Below are 18,281 nucleotides of genomic sequence, written 5' to 3' on the forward strand. Positions count from 1 at the left end.
ACAATATGAGTTTTTTACATTCCTCTCATCAGGAAATGGAATCTAGGTCCCCGCTCTTTAAATTTCAGTTGGTTTTGCTTTAGAGCCAAGCAGGAACACAAGATTCAAGAGATTGTGCACAATCTACTTCTCCTCCTCTTTTTGGGAGGTTTGTAATTTGGGGAGGAGAAATTTGCGACAATTATCTTATTGTGTATATCTTGAGGTGTAGAGTGTATATTCTGGATCCACCTCTGAGCCCATTCTCTTTCTTCTAAGCTCATCCTGTCTATTTCTCTCCTGTCCCTATGTCACTATATGACTTCCTCTTCTTCCTCCTTCTTCCTCTTTCCTTCTTCCTTATATCCGCCTTTTTCCCTCTTCTCCTTCACCTTTCTATTTACTCCTCCTCCTTCTGTTTTTTCCTCCTTCTCCTCATTCAATTTCTACAACTTAAGTCACATCCCTGGCACTGTTGTCCTAGGCCAGTGGTCAGCATGCCACTGCTCGTGAGAGCCACTTGTGGCTCTTTACACTTTTTAATGCAGCTCTTTTGTGTGCTGGGCAGCTGCTCCAGGAGTCAGGACTCCGCTAGCCTCTGTCAGTGCACACCCTGTGTGACTCTCAAAATAAATTTCAATCGTGGTTTTGGCGAGATTTGGCTCAGTTGAAAAAAAAAGGTTGTCCACCACTGTCCTAGGCTAATCTGTTGAAAAATAAGGGACCATGCCAGCAGTTCAGCTGTGCCCTTTCTTAGAAGAGCCCATAGACAACTCAGCACCACGCATATGAATAAGTCCATCCAATACCCATAAGAACCCATCCCAACAAGATCAGCCAGTCTGGCTTATATCAGCAGAAATGTAGAGCTGATTTATGGGCTGAGAACAATAAAAACAATTTAGGGTCATTTGTTACATAGCAACAACTGATTGGTGATACACCTGGGTGTTCCCACCCCCATGACACCCCAGTCCTTCCTGATTTCACAAGCAGTGCGCATGTATTCTGCTATTTTTTCTACAAACTGCCTAATCTTCTTTTTTTGTTGTTTTTTTTTTTGTTGTTTTTTTGGCTTTAGGGCCATGTCCAGTGGTGCTCAGTGACTATACCTCTCCCTGTCCTATGGTTCACTCTTGGTAATCTTGGAGACCATATATCCTAACAGAGATTGAACCAGCATTGGGCAACATATAAGAAAACCACTTTAAATCTTGTATTTCTCCAGTCCTTAATCTACTTCTTAATAATACAGCTTCCTTTCTGCAAATGTAATCCTCTGTCTTAAAGCAGATGGATAACTGCCTATTGGATATTATTTCTTTTTTTTTAGGGACGTAAAAAAAAACTGAGTGGCATAAGATATCAGCTATTTGGGCTGCTTTTGAAATGATGGTCTGGAGAATTCGTCCTGCAAAATTACACCAATTTAGACACGTCTACTGCTTACCTCCATCTCAGTGGCAAGATTGATCACCTTTATGTTAAGAATAGGGCCCCTGGAGAGAGTTACATGTCTAGTCCTGGTTCTCCAGGTAAGGCCCAATGGGTCACTGAAATAGGGAAGAAGAAGCAGGAAAAGACATTCACACCTTTCACTGAAGACTGACCTTGTTTGCTTATGTAAGGAATTCCTCCACCCACCCACCCCCCAACCTTGTCAATGAATATTTTAGTAATCTAATGCAGGTAGGGCACTTGAATAGACTTGACAAGATTAACAAGGAAGCTCTGAAAACCTTAAGGAGGTTTTTCAAACTCATGATTGCAAAGTTGTAGAAACTATTGAGCACATGCTAGGTTGAGGTACAGATTTTGCTTATCTCTACTAAAATTCTGACGATAAAGCAGATTAATGAATTGTTCAACAACTAGAAAGATCAGTGTGAATATTTTTGATTCCTTATAAGGCTTATGCCCATCAAAGTTTACTTAAATCTATTTTCTTTGCAAAGACAATTCATATCCCAAAACAAATACTACAAATACTGATTGTTGGGTTCTTTCCCTAAAACTTAATTCTTTTCTGTTTGTTTTGTTTTGTTTGTTTGTGAGTTTAATTTCCCACACCCCAGTAAGGTGCCCCAGAGGTAACTCCTGAACTGCACTCAGGAATCACTCCTGGTGATGCTCCAGAAGAGCCATATGGTCTTGCCAAGAATTGATGTTCAGGGAACCATATGGCATGCCAAGAATTGAACCCGGGGCTGTTGCCATGTTCAAGACAACTTACCCTACCCATTGCCCTATCACATAAGCTCCCAAACTCATTTCTTTCTCAGAAGAATTCCTTTGTGTTCATAATCATTCAGGACAAAATTAGAGGCCAGCAATGAAAAAATAAACTATTTCTATGGGACATATAAAAATCTATTCATTTTTTTTTTTTTGGTTTTTTTTGGGTCACACCCGGCGGTGCGTCAGGGGTTACACCTGGCTGGTCTGCCTCAGGAATAGCTCCTGGCAGGCACGGGGGACCATATGGACAACCGGGATTCGAACCAACCACCTTTGGTCCTGTATTGGCTGCTAGCAAGGCTAACGCCGCTGTGCTATCTCTCCGGGCCCAAAATCTATTCATTTTTTAAAAGACTAAATCTGAATCTTCATAGGCTTAATGCAAAACCCAAATGATTCTCACAATCAGGAACCCTCTCCCCACTGACCACCTTTGTGCTAATCATCCATGCCTATCATTTGGATGTTTGCAGAAATCTTCCAATACATCTTCTTACTCACAAATGTTTATATATATATATATATATATATATATATATATATATATATATAGTATATATATATATATATTTAGCTAGAAGGAAGCTGTTTAAACAGGAGTCAGATCATGCTCAGCATTTCAAATTTTCCAATAGCATCACTAATTACACTTGCAAGAAAATCCAACCTTTTTATTAGAATCTCTTTGAACCTAGACCTGACTGATCCCTACTCCACTTCAATCTCCAGCTACTCTGGTTACTCGAGAGCTATTGCTTCAATGTAACTTTGCCAAAATTTGCTTCCCTATGGGTCTTTGTGCTTACTGTTCTTTCTACCTGTGACAAGTCTGCTCCAGACCTGCTCCTGCCCTATAATATAAATAATATTCTACACAATAGACAAGCTCTACCCAAGAGATAAGAGCTAAAATAATCACCATGACACTAACCTGAACCTCCTCCACAACTTCCTTCCCTTTTAATCTCTTTATCCTGCTCATGATTTCCTGCATGCACTTATAATGTCTTTGTGGTTCCACCTACTTGTTGCTCCACCTCAGCCTCCTCAGAGCAGAAGACCCTTTACACTTGGTGAATAAGATGTGGTCTTGGTGTGACCATGTCTACTGAGTTCTTTAAACATTACTGGCCCCTTTGGACTCTTTGTAAGCATGTGCGGAGTAAATGGCTGGGTATCACAGCAACTCTCCTAATATTTCTACATATTATGCTTTGTGCAAATATCATACTGTGACCAGGTGTCCTTGTCTAGAACAACTCAAGTATGAATCTGTAAATTCAGTAACGTGACTTAAATCCCCTTGTTTCTCTGCTTTTTAAAGGTATTGGGGAGTAGATGGAACAGCTAGTAAGGTGTTTGCCTTGCATGTAGTTGATTCGCAGCCCCAGATATGGTCTCTCATACACCACCAAGAGTTGCCCCTAGATTTGGGACATTAGTGATGGGAATATTGCACTGGTGAAGGGGAGTATTCTTTACATGACTAAAACCCAACTTCAATCGTATTTGTAATCAATGTTTTTAAATAAAGATATTTAAAAAAAGCTGCCCCTGAGCACAGAGCTACAAATAAACCTTGAACACAGTCAAGTAGGACCCCAAGTGCCAAATAAATAAACAATAAGCAAATAAATAAATTGGGACTGGAATGATAGTACAGTGGGCAAGGCAATTGCCTTGCATGCAGCTAATCTAATTCAATCCTCAGTCCCAAAAATAGTTCCTGTCAAACATTCTGAGTGTAGAGCTAGGAATAAGCCCTGAACACAGTTGAATGTGTCCCCAAAACACAATTAAGTTACTAAATTAAAATATGTTTTCCCTTCTTCACATCATGCAAGCTCTCCTTCCAACCTACAAAGAAATTATTCCCAAAATTAATTCCATTTTACTAATGAGGAAACTCAGGCCTGGGAAAGTTAAGTCAACCCCTATTTTGCTGTCTTGACAAATGGTTCCCTTGCAGAGGAAAATTCTGTCCAAGAACGGTGGTCAGGATCTATGCCTCATTTATGAGGCTTGCACTTCATGTTCACAAATTTGTCTCAGAAATGATTAATCTGCCCTCTAATCCCTGGTTTCTGCTCTGGTCTGTTCATCTGTTCTAACCTAGAACTTGCTCCTTGTAAGAGTAGGTGCTGTACACAAGGAGATCTAAAGGCTCAGAGCACCACCAGGCTTTAGATTCTTTTTTTTTTTTTTTTTTTTTTTTTTGGTTTTTTGGGTTACACCTAGCAGTGTTCAGGGATTACTCCTGGCTCTACGCTCAGAAATAGCTCCCGGCAGGCTCGGGGGACCATATAGTATGCCGGGATTTGGACCACCATCCTTCTGCATGCAAGGCAAAGGCCCTACCTCCATGCTATATCTCTGACCCCCAGACTTTAATTTCTAAAGGTACACTCTCTAAAGCCTTCTGGTCAAGTGCAAATAAATAGTTGTCTGTGTGTGCTTCATGTCATCACTCCACAGTTGGCACAGGCTGAGGTGTAGACACCCAAGTCCTTGAAGCTGACAGCTGCTTGGGTTATATTCAACTAAAGGGTAAGTGGGAATTAAAAAATAACCATCCATCATAGCAGCTTCATCTGCAGCCTGCCTGCATACCCATGGCCTCGCAGTGGTCCTCAAACTATGGCCTGTGGGCCACATATTGTATTTGTATCTGTTTTGTTTCTTCATTGCAAATTAAGATATATGCAGTGTACATAAGAATTCGTTTATAAGTTTTGTTTTTACTATAGTCAGACCCTCCAATGGTCTGAGGGACAGTGAACTGGCCCCCTGTTTAAAAAGTTTGAGGACCCCTGGCCTAGGGAGTCCCCAGGGAAAGTGAGCCCTGATACTCTTGAGCTTATAGGAGATTTAGACCAGAGCAACTCTGTCCTGGTAGGCATTGGTACTTATGGTCAGCAGGAGAAAGTACTGGGATCCTGTTAGGCTTCCCCCTTCCCTCAGTTTCCTCTCGCTGTTTTGCACATTTTGATCTCTGAAGAGAGGCCACATAGCACAGAGAAGCAGACATGAAGTTGATGTCAGAAAAAAAATGGGTTTGATCTCAGAGAACATCATGTCCTTGAACATCAATTTTCTTGACCTTCTGCTAACATTAAGACTTTATCAGGGGCATCGAGAGATAGCATGGAGGTAGTGCAATTGCCTTGCATGCTGAAGGACAGTGGTTCAAATCCCGGCATCCTATATGGTCCCCTGAGTCTGCCAGGAGCGATTTCTGAGCATGGAGCCAGGAGTAACCCCTGCGCACTGCCAGGTGTGACCCAAAAATCAAAAAAAAAAAAAAGACATTATCAGGGTGTAGATGTGCAGTCAAATTGATCACCTGAGAAGTCTATAAAAGACATATTTATATTATTGCATTTTGGGGAGCCAGGAAGACCCAGAATCCCAGAAAGAGCTAGAACTCAAAAACAAAATTTGAGGGAAGTCAAATATCTGAGGATTAGAGGCTGGAGTTATAATAGAATAAATAGGGTGTCTGCCTTGCACATGTCTGACCTGGTTTCAATCCCCAGCACCCCAGATGGCTCCCCAGGCTCTGTCAGGAGTGATTCCAGAGCACAGAGCAAGCCAGGAGTAGTCCCTGATCATGCCTCCAAAATATATTAAATCAATCAAAACTATTTAAATTAATTTTAATTAATGAGAAGAGAATCCATGGTGAACAAAATATTAAAACTTTAAATCAAGGCTTGGAGAGATAGCACAGTGGTGTTTGTCTTGCAAGCAGCCGATCCAGGACCAAAGGTGGTTGGTTCAAATCCCGGTGTCCCATATGGTCCCCCCGTGCCTGCCAGGAGCTATTTCTGAGCAGACAGCCAGGAGTAAGCTGTGAGCACTGCCAGGTGTGGCCCAAAAACCAAAACAAAAAAACAAAAACAAAAAAACTTTAAATCAAAATAGGCTCCAACCATGTCAAACCATGTTGAAGCTGGAGCTCAAAAAAATATATATGATCTGCATTTTCTGCCTGATGATGCTAAATGGGCTGCTTTTGCAGTAAAACCTGGAATATAAACTTTTTAGAAGCACTCATGGTGTTTTTGATGAGCAGCCTCAAAAAGCTTTCAAATTTGAGAAAAACAATTTCTGCCCAAGAGACCAGCTAGAGAAGGGTGCAGAGGGATGGAGGGTAACTGAGGAAAATGGTGGCAGAAAATGAACGATGGTGAAGAAACAGGTTTTGGAGCATTGTATGACTCGGTTTTCAACAGCTTCCTTTTTTAATTCTGTATCTCATGTTGTTTTAATTTTTAAAAAATTCTCCAATTAAGAACTATAAGTTTAGATGGGTTGAGGAAACTACCACTCAGTCCAGGCACCCCTTTATTTCATGCAAAAAAACTCTTGATGTGTTAGATTTGGAGCAGAATTTCATAGGACAAGGAGAGTGAGATATCTCTGGTGCCAAGGTAGAATAAGGACTGAAGTGGTAGGGATAGAGAGCTACATATTTGCAGCCAGTCTGTGACATGGGTCCTGGTTGGGCTTTGTCACTATCACCTTAAAGGGTCATGTTTCACTTGCCATCATTTCTCATCTGACTTGAAAAAAATCTTAACACTTCAATGACCTAAACGAGATGTGATATTAAAACATACTTGTCCTTTGTTTCAGAATCTTCCCAGGATCCAGGTCTGTATGTCCACACGCAAAAATCCCTATGGGTACTGTTTTTATATTAGGAGAAGTGGCTGACCCTCAAGTCAAGATGGTAAGAACTAAGTCTGGAAAGAGGTCCCAACAGGAAGTAGACAAAGTGACAAATTGAAGGTGAAAATAAATCACGTCTACACTCAAGAGAGCAATCAAAGGTCAGATCATTGCTGATAGGATGACAAAAATTTCTGAAAATCAGGATGAAAGAAGAGAGTCATCGGGAGGGTAAAGAGGTCCTGACGCAAGGTTATTTGCAGCTTTAATCTATAATACAAATGCAGATTTGGGGACTACTCCATGAGGGCAGAGAGGAACTGAATACAGGCCATGGCCAGCTTGGGGACAGAACAGGATGTTAGGGTCCAGCTTAGGATATCCAGATTGTGTATTAGGCTATAGGACTAAGCAAGGGAGCACCTGGAGGAAAAGGAATCACATTGATCAGAGCCTACCTTTGGCCGTTCTTACACTATACCCTATATAATACACTAAACTCTCTGATCCTCATTTCACAGGAGAGGAAATCCTGACTTAAAGAGGTCAAAACTCCTGGAAGACAGAGCTGGTATTTGATCTTGAGTCTTTCTTGATGTGGTCTAGCATAAGCCCCCTACAAAAGCTGCCTCATTTAATTCTTCTTTCAAAAATGCCTAACACATTGAGACTGTCCCAGCTAATGTCCCTACTCACATCATGAAACATGCCCAGTAGACCCTAAAAGCCTCAGTGTAGCTCCATTCTGCTCTATAGTTCCTAGAATTGGCCCAGACATGCTCTTTCAAGGCTAGGCTCAAATTATTTTATATCTATTTTTCTTACCATCTTATGATTGACTCAGAACATATTATATCCAACTCACTCCCTTCCTAGAATTGGCTCCATGTCTACTGCTTACCTGCCTGCCAGAATGAATTAATCTATAGAAAGCAGAAACTTCCCATCTAAACAAGCCAGAGACACACCATAAAAGACTCCCCAAGACTATGCTAATCAAGTCTCTCCCTCTGCAGGCCTCTGCTGAGTCAGTTTGACCTTTTAGCACACTTACTTTACTTCCAACTCAACCTTCTTATTCTCCTGGCAAAATTCTTCTACATACTCATTCATGACTTAGACCCAGTAGTGTCAAGGTTAACATTGCTCCTCACCTTTCATACCTGACTGCCCAACCTATATCTTTGCCAAGGACTCAATCAGATGCCAAGAAGAGTCAGATTGGACAGAAGCAAATCCATGATTTATGCCCTTGGACAGAGTCTGTGTGGGAAGGATGCTCATTGATCTCTTCTGAGCCTTCCATAACCCAGATGATATTGGTGAGGTCCTGGGGCACTGGGGACAGTGTCCAGATCAACTTCTTTCTTTTTTTTTTTAACAGACCTGGTATGTTTCTTGGAAGGATCTGAAAGAGGCAAAGAATCAGGAGCCCAGCAAGATCATCAAAGGTGTATCCCTTCTCATCTCATGTGAGATGACTTAGATTACAGACCTATGTGGGATTCTATCGCAATTAAGGGGGGATGCACCTGGGCTGGTGGGGGCTGGAAAAGAGTAATCATGCTGTTACTGGTTGGCATGACTTGAGATGTGGAGAACATACCTGGCAGAGCCAGGAAGGAGGTTCATCAGGTTGAGGCAAGAATGGTGTGTGGGATGACAGAGAGAACGACCCATGTTGGATTGGAACCAGTGATGGTGAATCCCCAATGCTATTAAGTGAATAAGGGGGGCTCTCAGCCAGACCTTCACAGAGATTTCTGTGTCTTAACCTCTCTCTTGTGGGGCATGTTGGTGGATAAGGGTAGATTTCAAGTCTATAATCCAGCAATCAAACAAAGACCAGATCATTGCTGATGGTTCAGTAGTTTTTAAAAATCAAGGTAAGAGAAAAATAAGGCCATTGGGAAACTGAGGAGTAGCTGAGGTGACTCCAGGTCACCTTGTAGCTCTGGAAACTTGAATCCATGTTGCAGATGGAGACTGTGGGGAGAGGAACTGAGCATAGACAGTGATAAAGTCTGTAGAAGAAGCTTTAAATTTCTAGAGGGTTCTATGAGCAGAACTGTCTGGGAGTGGGAGCTGTTTGTTGTTGAGGAGCTTGGGGACATCCCCCTGCCCAGAATCCTTGAATGGGCTCCAGAATGTCAAGCAGTGAGGGTGTGAGCTTATGTTTAGTCCAAGGAGCTGCCCCTCTAAGTCTTGATTTGACATACAACCTATATAACACTAGTAAAGGTTGAATCCCTAGAGCAGCTTCTGGTGACAGTAGATACAGAGCAATGAGAGACATATTGGCCACCAGAAATATGTTTCTTCTTACTTGGGTTGGAGGTGGCAAGGGCAGACAACACATAAATCCCTGCTCCATGAAACTGCACCACCAGTACTACACTCAGAGTACCTCCCTGCAGTTGTATCATATCCAACTCAGATCAAATCAGGCTGAGTAGATGTCCACTGTGTGTTGTTGATCTCTCCTTAAGTGGTGTAGGCCAGGATGGGGCCCTCAAGGGGTAAGGGGTATTTGCTGCATGTTCCAGATTAGAGGACTTATGGTCATCCCCTAGAGTGCAGATGTGGCAGAGATGAATGAGGGATCCAAGCAATGGCCCACTGTTAACACAGGCCCAGTGTTTAACTGTTGTTCCCTGCAAGACCTTGGACATCTAGAACCACTATATCCATTCCAGCATTGAGGAGTGCAACAAGGTTCAGCTTGTTTTAGATGAAAAGTTTATTTGCTGAAACACCATCCATACCTCACAACAAAACTCATGTGAATCCCTGACACTTAAGAAGTCTACCCAGACCTGCTGGCAACTACTGGAAATTATCTGCGAGTATGGAGGGTAGGTGAAACAGAGATCAGGCTGGAATTTCTTCTAAACAATAATAAGAACTTAGTTTATGTTTAAAAAAAAAAAGAACCCTCCTCAGCATCTTTTGACTAGAATGAGGTAGAAACATCTTCTAGGAACCTAGAAGATAAAAGTTGGATACAACTTGTACCATCTGGGTACAGGTGTTGGAATGAGTGAATCTTGTGGCAGGTCATGTGAAGATCCAGCTGATTGTCCATGACCAAGAAATCTATAGTATTGCTTTTAGCTATGATGGGGGAGGCAGAGAGATGTTTGTTTTAGTGGGCATTTCTGGCTGATTGCAGATATTTGGCCTCCACCACCTAGAACACAGCACCTTCATTTATGAAGAGCCACAGCATCACCCTTAGTTTTGCCTCTGCTTGAACAAATAAAAAGTTTTTTGTGGGTGGTATGCCTGCTGGTACTCAGAGCTTACTCCTGGCAGGCTCAAGGGACTTTATAGGATGCTGGAGATAGAAGCCAAGCTGGTTGTATGCTAGGCAAGAGCCCTACCCACTGTGCTACTTCTCCAACCTTAATTTTTAAAAAATCATTTCTCTGTAGAAATCAAACTTTGCCCAATATAATCATGGACTAGTTTAGACTACAAACATTCACATCTTAAGTATTCCTTTACTGTTATTGCTGTTAATATGAGAGTCATATCAGAGATACTCCAGGCGTAGTCCTGACTTTGTACTTAGATATCAATCCTGGTGGTCTCTGTGGACTATATATGGTGTCAGAAATGAAATTCAGGTCATCCCCATGCAAGGCAAATACATTAATCCACTGTACTATCTCTCCATCCCCTTCAAAATATCCCTTTAATACTCTTTTCCTTTTTGTCCTTACCCAAAACATTCTAGAATTTTACCTTGAATGATGGTGAAGGAAAGATGATACTGTAGTGGAAGGTGTGATGGGCTCCCAGAATTAATGGCATCAACCCTATGGTGCTCTCCCTAATCATAGAGTGACAAAGCATATCCTACCAGTGGGATAGGATGTAGGTATGGAGAAGACCTGATACAAGAAGAGTTAAAGTAGATGGACTGGGGCAGTGCTCTATGGGAACAGAAAACCACATCCCTTATGATCTGCTCCTATGTATTCTCACATGGATGGGGGTTGGGAAAGCAACAAGTTGCAATTGGGGTAGGTTCAAGAAAAGCCATGGGTACAAGAAAAAGTCTTTCACAACAATATCTAATACTCTTTTAGGCAGCAAACTGTCCATTCCATCCAGAGCTAGGGACAGATATGTTCAGTACTATGGTAGAGTAGTGGTTATGACAAGCCCCAGCTGAAAAAAAATGCCACCTCTGTTAACACAGGAGGAAACAAGGTGGCAATTTTTTTTTCAGCTGGGGCTTGTCATAACCACTACTCTATCATAGTACTGAACATATTGATTAATACAATTAGGCCAGGAAAATTAATAACATAAATAAAAAGAGGGGAAAGACAAAACAGTACCAAGGGAAGATGGTAGAATGATCCAAGTAGAGAAATCATTAGAAAGCCATGATCAAGAACAAGAGAGTTCAACCTTTTACAAGTTAAACCTTTTACATCTAGGCAGCATTCTGTCCTGGCCCTGCCCTGTTGAAGTTAGCACTTAAGTGTGAAAAAAGGCCAATTTCAGACCTCCTTTGTGCCAAAGGCCTTTTTAACCTGGCCTAGGGTGGGGGTGCGGGACTTGGGGCACCCCAGCACCTCTCTACCTCTTTCCTCCAGAAAGCCAGCAAGGTGAGTTCCTTGGAGGAGCTTATGGGGTACCCTAGGCTTTCCCCACTCCCACGCCGGCTCCAGAGGGAGACTTAGGGTGCGGGCTTTGAACTTCCGGCCTTCTGGCTCCCGGGAAGGATCTCCTTCCTTCCTGGGAGCCGGGAGTCTCTGCCAGCATGGGTTTCGGCAGACCTCCGTTGTGCTAAAGGCCTTTTTTTATGCTTGGAGGAGCTTAACTGGGGGGTGGCTGATAGTTGCTTGGCTGTACTCAGGCAGTCACTGGTAATTTCAATACCTGTCTACATGTTCCAAACCGTGTGGGCCGGGCGCGCACAATATATATTAATAGTACTCCATATCCTTAAGATATGTTTTTATGTATGCAGAATGTCCATTTTTTATTCTGCTCTTTATAACACCTCTACAAAACTCATTTTTATTCTTCAACTCTCTCACCCCGAACCATCATTACCCCACATTTACCCTTTTTAACTTCAGTACTGCACCATCCAAAATCACAGACCAACGTGGTGCACGGGATTTAACATCCACCCAACTATTTCACAAGCATAAAACAGACAAGTATGCCCTTTGAATTTTTTATATCTATTTTCTTTTGACAGCTATATCTCTTAATATTCTCTTATATAGTGACGATTTCCCCTAACTTTTTATCTTTTCTTCTCTTTGTGAACTGATCAATAAGGAATTTGCTGAAAGATTCCCTCAGTTTATCGTTTATGTATGAACCAAGTCACGGGGATTGTTGGACTTGTTCTTGAAGCCCCTATATGTACCAATAATGCCACGTGGCATTATTCCTTGTTTGCATAAGCACATTAAAATGGTGAAATTCTATACGTACAAATAAGTTCTTATCTAATAGTGATGGGAACATACAAAACTTGTAGTGCAATTGGACTTTACACCCTGAACATTGACATAATGACCTGGCGCAGGCCTCAGAAGAATAGGCATTCTCCATTCACTCCTGAACTAGGGAAGCCACCTACGAAACATCCAACATTGTCTATAACATCACCTGGAAGCAATCCTCTACCAGGGAAGACCCTACCGCTGCTCTGACATCGACCTACTCAAAAGAGATTTCCCTTAACACTGAGAAGACTTAACAACAATAATGTCCTGCTTACTGGACAGGGCTCTCTGTATTACCCTTTAATTGTGAGGTGAAATTAGAGCACGCTCGACACCAGCCTGACTTCAATGTAGGATATGCAGATTCCAAGATCTTTTGCCAACAACAGAGACTGTTCAAAAAATAAAACTGTATTGGCACACAGACAAGGACTTGAATTAGACAATCTATTCTGCTGGAACCTAGAGCTGATCTTATGCCAGGAAACTTCAGGGGTAGGGTCTCCTTGTATTTATGACAAGGTTTTTCCTTTCCATGTCACCCATATTTTGGTGGGCCTATGCAAACAATAATTGCCACTCTAACACCGTTTTTACTTTGCTCCTTTGACTCTAAATCTTAAATAGAAAAGAAAACTACTTAAATTTTTGAGGTAAACATAGACTAATATGCAAATGCATGGAAATGTAAAAAATTCTATGCCTTCAATGTTTAAGAAGTTACACAAATATTATGGCTTTAAATTGCTTTGTGTACCACTAAGAAACATTATAATGTATATCTGGAGACTTGAGGGACAAAGTAATTGTACATGGGTTCTGTTTTATTTCTTCTTAATGTTCCTTGACTGTATGTTCAAAATTAAGGTGTCAGCAACAAGATTTCTTCTGAGAAATCTGTTTATTGGTGATTGTCCTTCCACAGTAACTTTACCTTGTCCTCTTACTTTGCACCATTGTTCTCATAATTAAAATAAATAAATAAATAAAAAATATTTTTAAAAAGGCCAATTTGGAGTTTCTCCTATTGTGTCTTTAATAAATTTCAACTTTTGTATATGTTTTTACCTATTAGGCTACTATTTTACTGAAAAGAATTTTTACTCTTAAAAATTTTCGTAATTGCATAAGCTCAGTACTTGAAAGAATGTGGGAATATATCGGGGGAGAATGACCCTCAATCTAGGAAGGCTTATATATTATATTTAGTTTCAATGAAATGATTTGTATCCCCCACCAAAAAAAAGGCATAAAGTTTCTTGAAAATAACATTTACCATGTGCATTTTGGTAGATATTATTAATCAAGCTTTGTAAGAAATGTTACTATTTTTACTATCACTCTGAAAAATGGTTGTGATTTATTTAATGCATTTTCTTCAGCTATCAAGACAGTCGTATCATTTTATCACCTTTAATCTATTAATTTAGTGAGCTGCTTTAAAAGACTTTATATTGTTATTACTTCCTGAAAATATTCATTTTAGTCATGATATAGTGTTTTAAATATACTGTTGGATTCAGTTACCTTATTTTTTGCTTGAGTAAGCATACATATATTAAGATATAAAATAATTTATTTGAATTGTCATTTGTTGCTTTCTCTGTCTTTTTCCTGGACCAACTTACAAAAGACAGATTATTTATAGATAGTTTGAGAACAATATAAAATAGAAGTCTCCTATAAAACTTTTGGACCTTGGTCTTTGCTGACACATGTGTGAATTTGAGGGGAGCATTTAATCTTTCCATTTGTAAAGGAATAATGAATTTATTCAACTTTTCTCATTTTTCCTATTTTAGCTTTGAATTTTTAGAAATATATTTATTAAACCTAGTTTTCTAGTATTTTTCTAAACATTTAAATGAGAGCTATTTAATTGTCTTTACAATCTGTTTTATCTACAGTTAACATTTTACTCATTTGTACTTTTTAATTTGTACCTTACCTCCTTCTTTAACACTTTAAATCTCACAAATGAAATATTAGAACCAGTCTTTAATTTTGTTAAATCTTCCTCTTGCAGTTGTGGGGAGGAGATATCATTTTATTGATATCTGCTCTGTATGTTTTAATTACTTCATAGTTTTTTTCAATTGGCTCAGTTGCTCTTTTGCTAACTTTGTGAATTGAAAACTCACAAAGCTTAGCTCATTTGTTTTTGTTCTTTCTGGCTTTTTGATATATGTATTTAAAAGTGTAAATTTCTAAGAGGTGATTTACTTATGTCCCATGTAACTTGCCATATGGTGCTTTCATGTTGTCCAGCTTTAAGTACTTCATACTTCTCCTTGCAATTTCCTCTTTCACTAAAGGGTTATTCATTGATATGCCTTTTTAACTTCCAAGCACAAGGGATTTTAAAACTCTGCTCTTTGCTATCAATTCCTAATTTTATGGCATTATGGTCAAAGCATAGTTTGTATGATGTTGTTTCTTTGGAATTCAGCGAGTCTTCCTTTGTCACCCAAGTATAATATTGACTTTGTGGACAGCCACATATTCTTAAAAAGAATATGCGGTCTGTATTTATTATGTGTGAAATGCATATGCATTCATTCCGCCTTAGTAATTATGTAATTCAAATTATCATATATTTCATTTCTTTTGTCAGTTTGATTAGTTTCATAAAGACATGCTAAAAACCAACAGCTAGAGTAGATGTAACTGTTTATTAAGCTATGTCTCAGTTTCTTGTATATTCTATTGTCCTCAGGTATGTCTTAATGATGACTGTATTGTCTTTATTGTATACATCTTTGCTACTGGATTTTATTTTATTGTTTAAAATTTTACTCTTAATTTTTAATCCTTATAAAGGTGTTTTTTTCTTAATAATTTATAAGATAGATGTTTCATGAAATGATACTGGAGTCTGTCTCATGAGCATTAAGTGGAAATAAAAATTAATCTGACCTAAATACCCAACTCAAAGTCAACGACAATAAAATCAAGAGATCCAAAATACAACAAACCATACACAATAGGGACCAGTTACACTAGCAGTCTAGGAAGCTAAGGATAGAGGTATGGCATGCATGTTGAGAACAGTGGCAGAGGGAGGACAACACTGATGGTGGGAATTGTCCTAATTCACTGTCACTATGTACCTTATATATAACTATGAAAGACTTGTACTTCACATTGGTCTCAATAAAAATTATTTAAAAAAATAAAATAAATAAATGGTACTGGATACAGGCATAAATAAAGCAGACAAACAAGGACAATTGGGCTTCCTGATTTCCTGCTTGAGGCTACAGAGGAAGACACCAGTAAACTTAATCCCATCAAGTTAGGCTCTCCCCACCCACAAAGGGTAATGCCAGAGAAGCGTGGCTACTCCTCTTTGCTTTGTGGCCTTGCTCATCTTCTAGACAATGAATTCCACTCTTACACGTAGAAAAAAAATCACACTACAAGTGAGATAAGGGTGAAACGATGCAGGCCAACTCCATGCATAGAGAATGAAGACAGCAGCTCTAACAAGAACCAAACACTTAGTTAGCCTCTCAGATAAGGAGTTTAGAGAAGAAACATGGAGGATCCTCTTAGAAATCCAAGAAAGCATAGATTGAGCTGAAGATACTACAAAGATAGAAATCAGAAAACTCCAACTAAAATAACGGAACTGAAAAACTCAGTAGAGAAAATAAAAACCTCAGTAGAAAGTCCAACAAAGTAACAGCAGCTGAGGACAGAAGCAGTGAGCTGGAAGGTGAGATGGGTAACAACTCCATACAACAGAAGAGATTGGAAGAGAGTCTTAAAGAAAATGATCAGAAAATGGAAAAAATACTCAAGAATGCCAACAGATGAAAATAGAAGTCTTCAATAACTCAACAGAAACAACCATAAGAATCATTGGAGTCCCAGAGAGACAGGAAGAAAATCTCCAGGCAGAATCAATAGTCAAGGACATCATTGCAGAGAAATTCCCAGAGCTAAATACTGAATACAACCAAATTCTGCATGGCCAAAGAGTACCAGCTAGAAGAGATCCAAAGAAAAGCACCCCAAGACACATCCTATTTATAATGATGAATCCAATAGGTAGGGATAGAATACTTAAAGCAGCAAGACCAAAAAGGAAAATTACATTCAGAGGAGCATTCAGTGGACCTGTCACAAACAAAGAAAACTGATTATTGGTGGAACATTTTTGTTCCATTAGCATTTTATCTTTTATAAACACGCATAAGGCATATGTAAATATATGTACATATATGCACAAAAGGTAGGGTAATATGACTATAATAGGTTAAAATGATGTTAATTTTATGATATTAATATATAGTTTCCCTCACCTCACCACCACCATAGTATCCAAAACTTCTACCATTGCATCTCTCTTTATATATATATATTTGGGGGGTCACACCCAACAACACTCAGGAGTTACTCCTGGCTCTGCACTAAGAAATCACTCCTGGCAGTCTCGGGGGACTATATGGAATGCTGCGATTTCGAACCACCATCTATAATTGTTCGGTCTGCATGCAAGGCAAATGCCCTACCTCTGTGCTAGTTTTCCAGCCCTTACCATAGTCTTTTGTTACTTCCACTTCACCCAGTCCCCCAATCCCCTTACTGGTAGTCTCAGACCTATAACCCATCGTAAAGAATTCATCACCATTTAATACTGCTTCTTTCCTTGTTCGCCTTCTCTATATACCACAAATCAATGAGATCATCTGGTATTTATTTATTTTTATTTTGCTTGACAGCATATCCTTCAATTTTTTCCAGTTACGCAAAACGTACAACTTTATTTTTTCTTGCGGCTGCATAGGATTCCACTGTATATGTACTCTAACTTTATTCATTCATAAGTGCTTAGTTAGACATTTGGGTTATTTCCATATCCTGTCACTGTACTAAGTGATGCAATAAATATAGTATTTGTGGTTAAAAAAAGAAACCTCAATCACTGTTGGTGGGAATGTCTTCTGGTTAAATCAATAGAAAATAACATGGAAATTTCTCAAAAGAGGTAAAAATAGAATTTTCACATAATCTAGTGATTCAATATCTTGGAATAACAAACATAAAAAGCATCATTTTATTTTATTTCATTTCATTTTTGGCAAGCAATTGGCACTCAGGAGATCTGTGGTGCTTTTCTGGCTATTCTCAGCCAATCAAGTGCATCAATGCTTGGTCCCAGAGATGCATTGCTTCTCAGGTCCTGTGATAGCAGTATGTACCACAATGGCACATAGCTATATCTAAGGACCATGTGATACTAGGGATCAAATTGGGTGGACTATATGTAAGGCATCCATTTTAACCCTTCTACAATCTCTCCAGCCACTTTCTCTTACTGCTTCTGTAAATTAAATTTACTTTACAAATCATTTTGACACATTTGATGTTCTAGCTGTTTTTATAAATTGAGCTTTTATAAATATTTCTAACACGGGGAAGGGTGTCAAAGATATTAAAAAATTCTTTTTTTTTAGAACTCCCCTTGCTTAATTGTTTCATGACCCAATGTCATGAAACACCATTTAAGCTTTAAATGAAGGGAAAAAATGATGCCATATTTTTTTTCTTAATTACACATTCACTTTTTCACTACATTTGTAGGGCACATAGTTTATGGTTTTGCTTAGCCCCTGATTGATTTCTGCTCTCAGCTTTGTTATTTCCTTCTGTCTCCCTATTTTTGAGTCCTTTTGTTGAGCACTTTCTAGTTCTGTTAGCTGTGTCATTAAGCTACTCAGGTAAGTTCCTTCTTCCTTCCTGATGTGTGCTTGCAAAGCTATAAATTTTCCTCTCAGTACTGCTTTTGCTGTGTCCCATAAGTTCTGATAGTTTGTGTCTTTATTGTCATTTGTTTCCAGGAACCTTTTGATTTCCTCCTTGATTTCATCTCGGACCCACTGGTTATTCAGTATGAGGCTGTTT

The sequence above is a fragment of the Suncus etruscus genome, chromosome 4 (genome assembly GCF_024139225.1).
Source record: "Suncus etruscus isolate mSunEtr1 chromosome 4, mSunEtr1.pri.cur, whole genome shotgun sequence".
Classification (NCBI taxonomy): Eukaryota; Metazoa; Chordata; class Mammalia; order Eulipotyphla; family Soricidae; genus Suncus; species Suncus etruscus.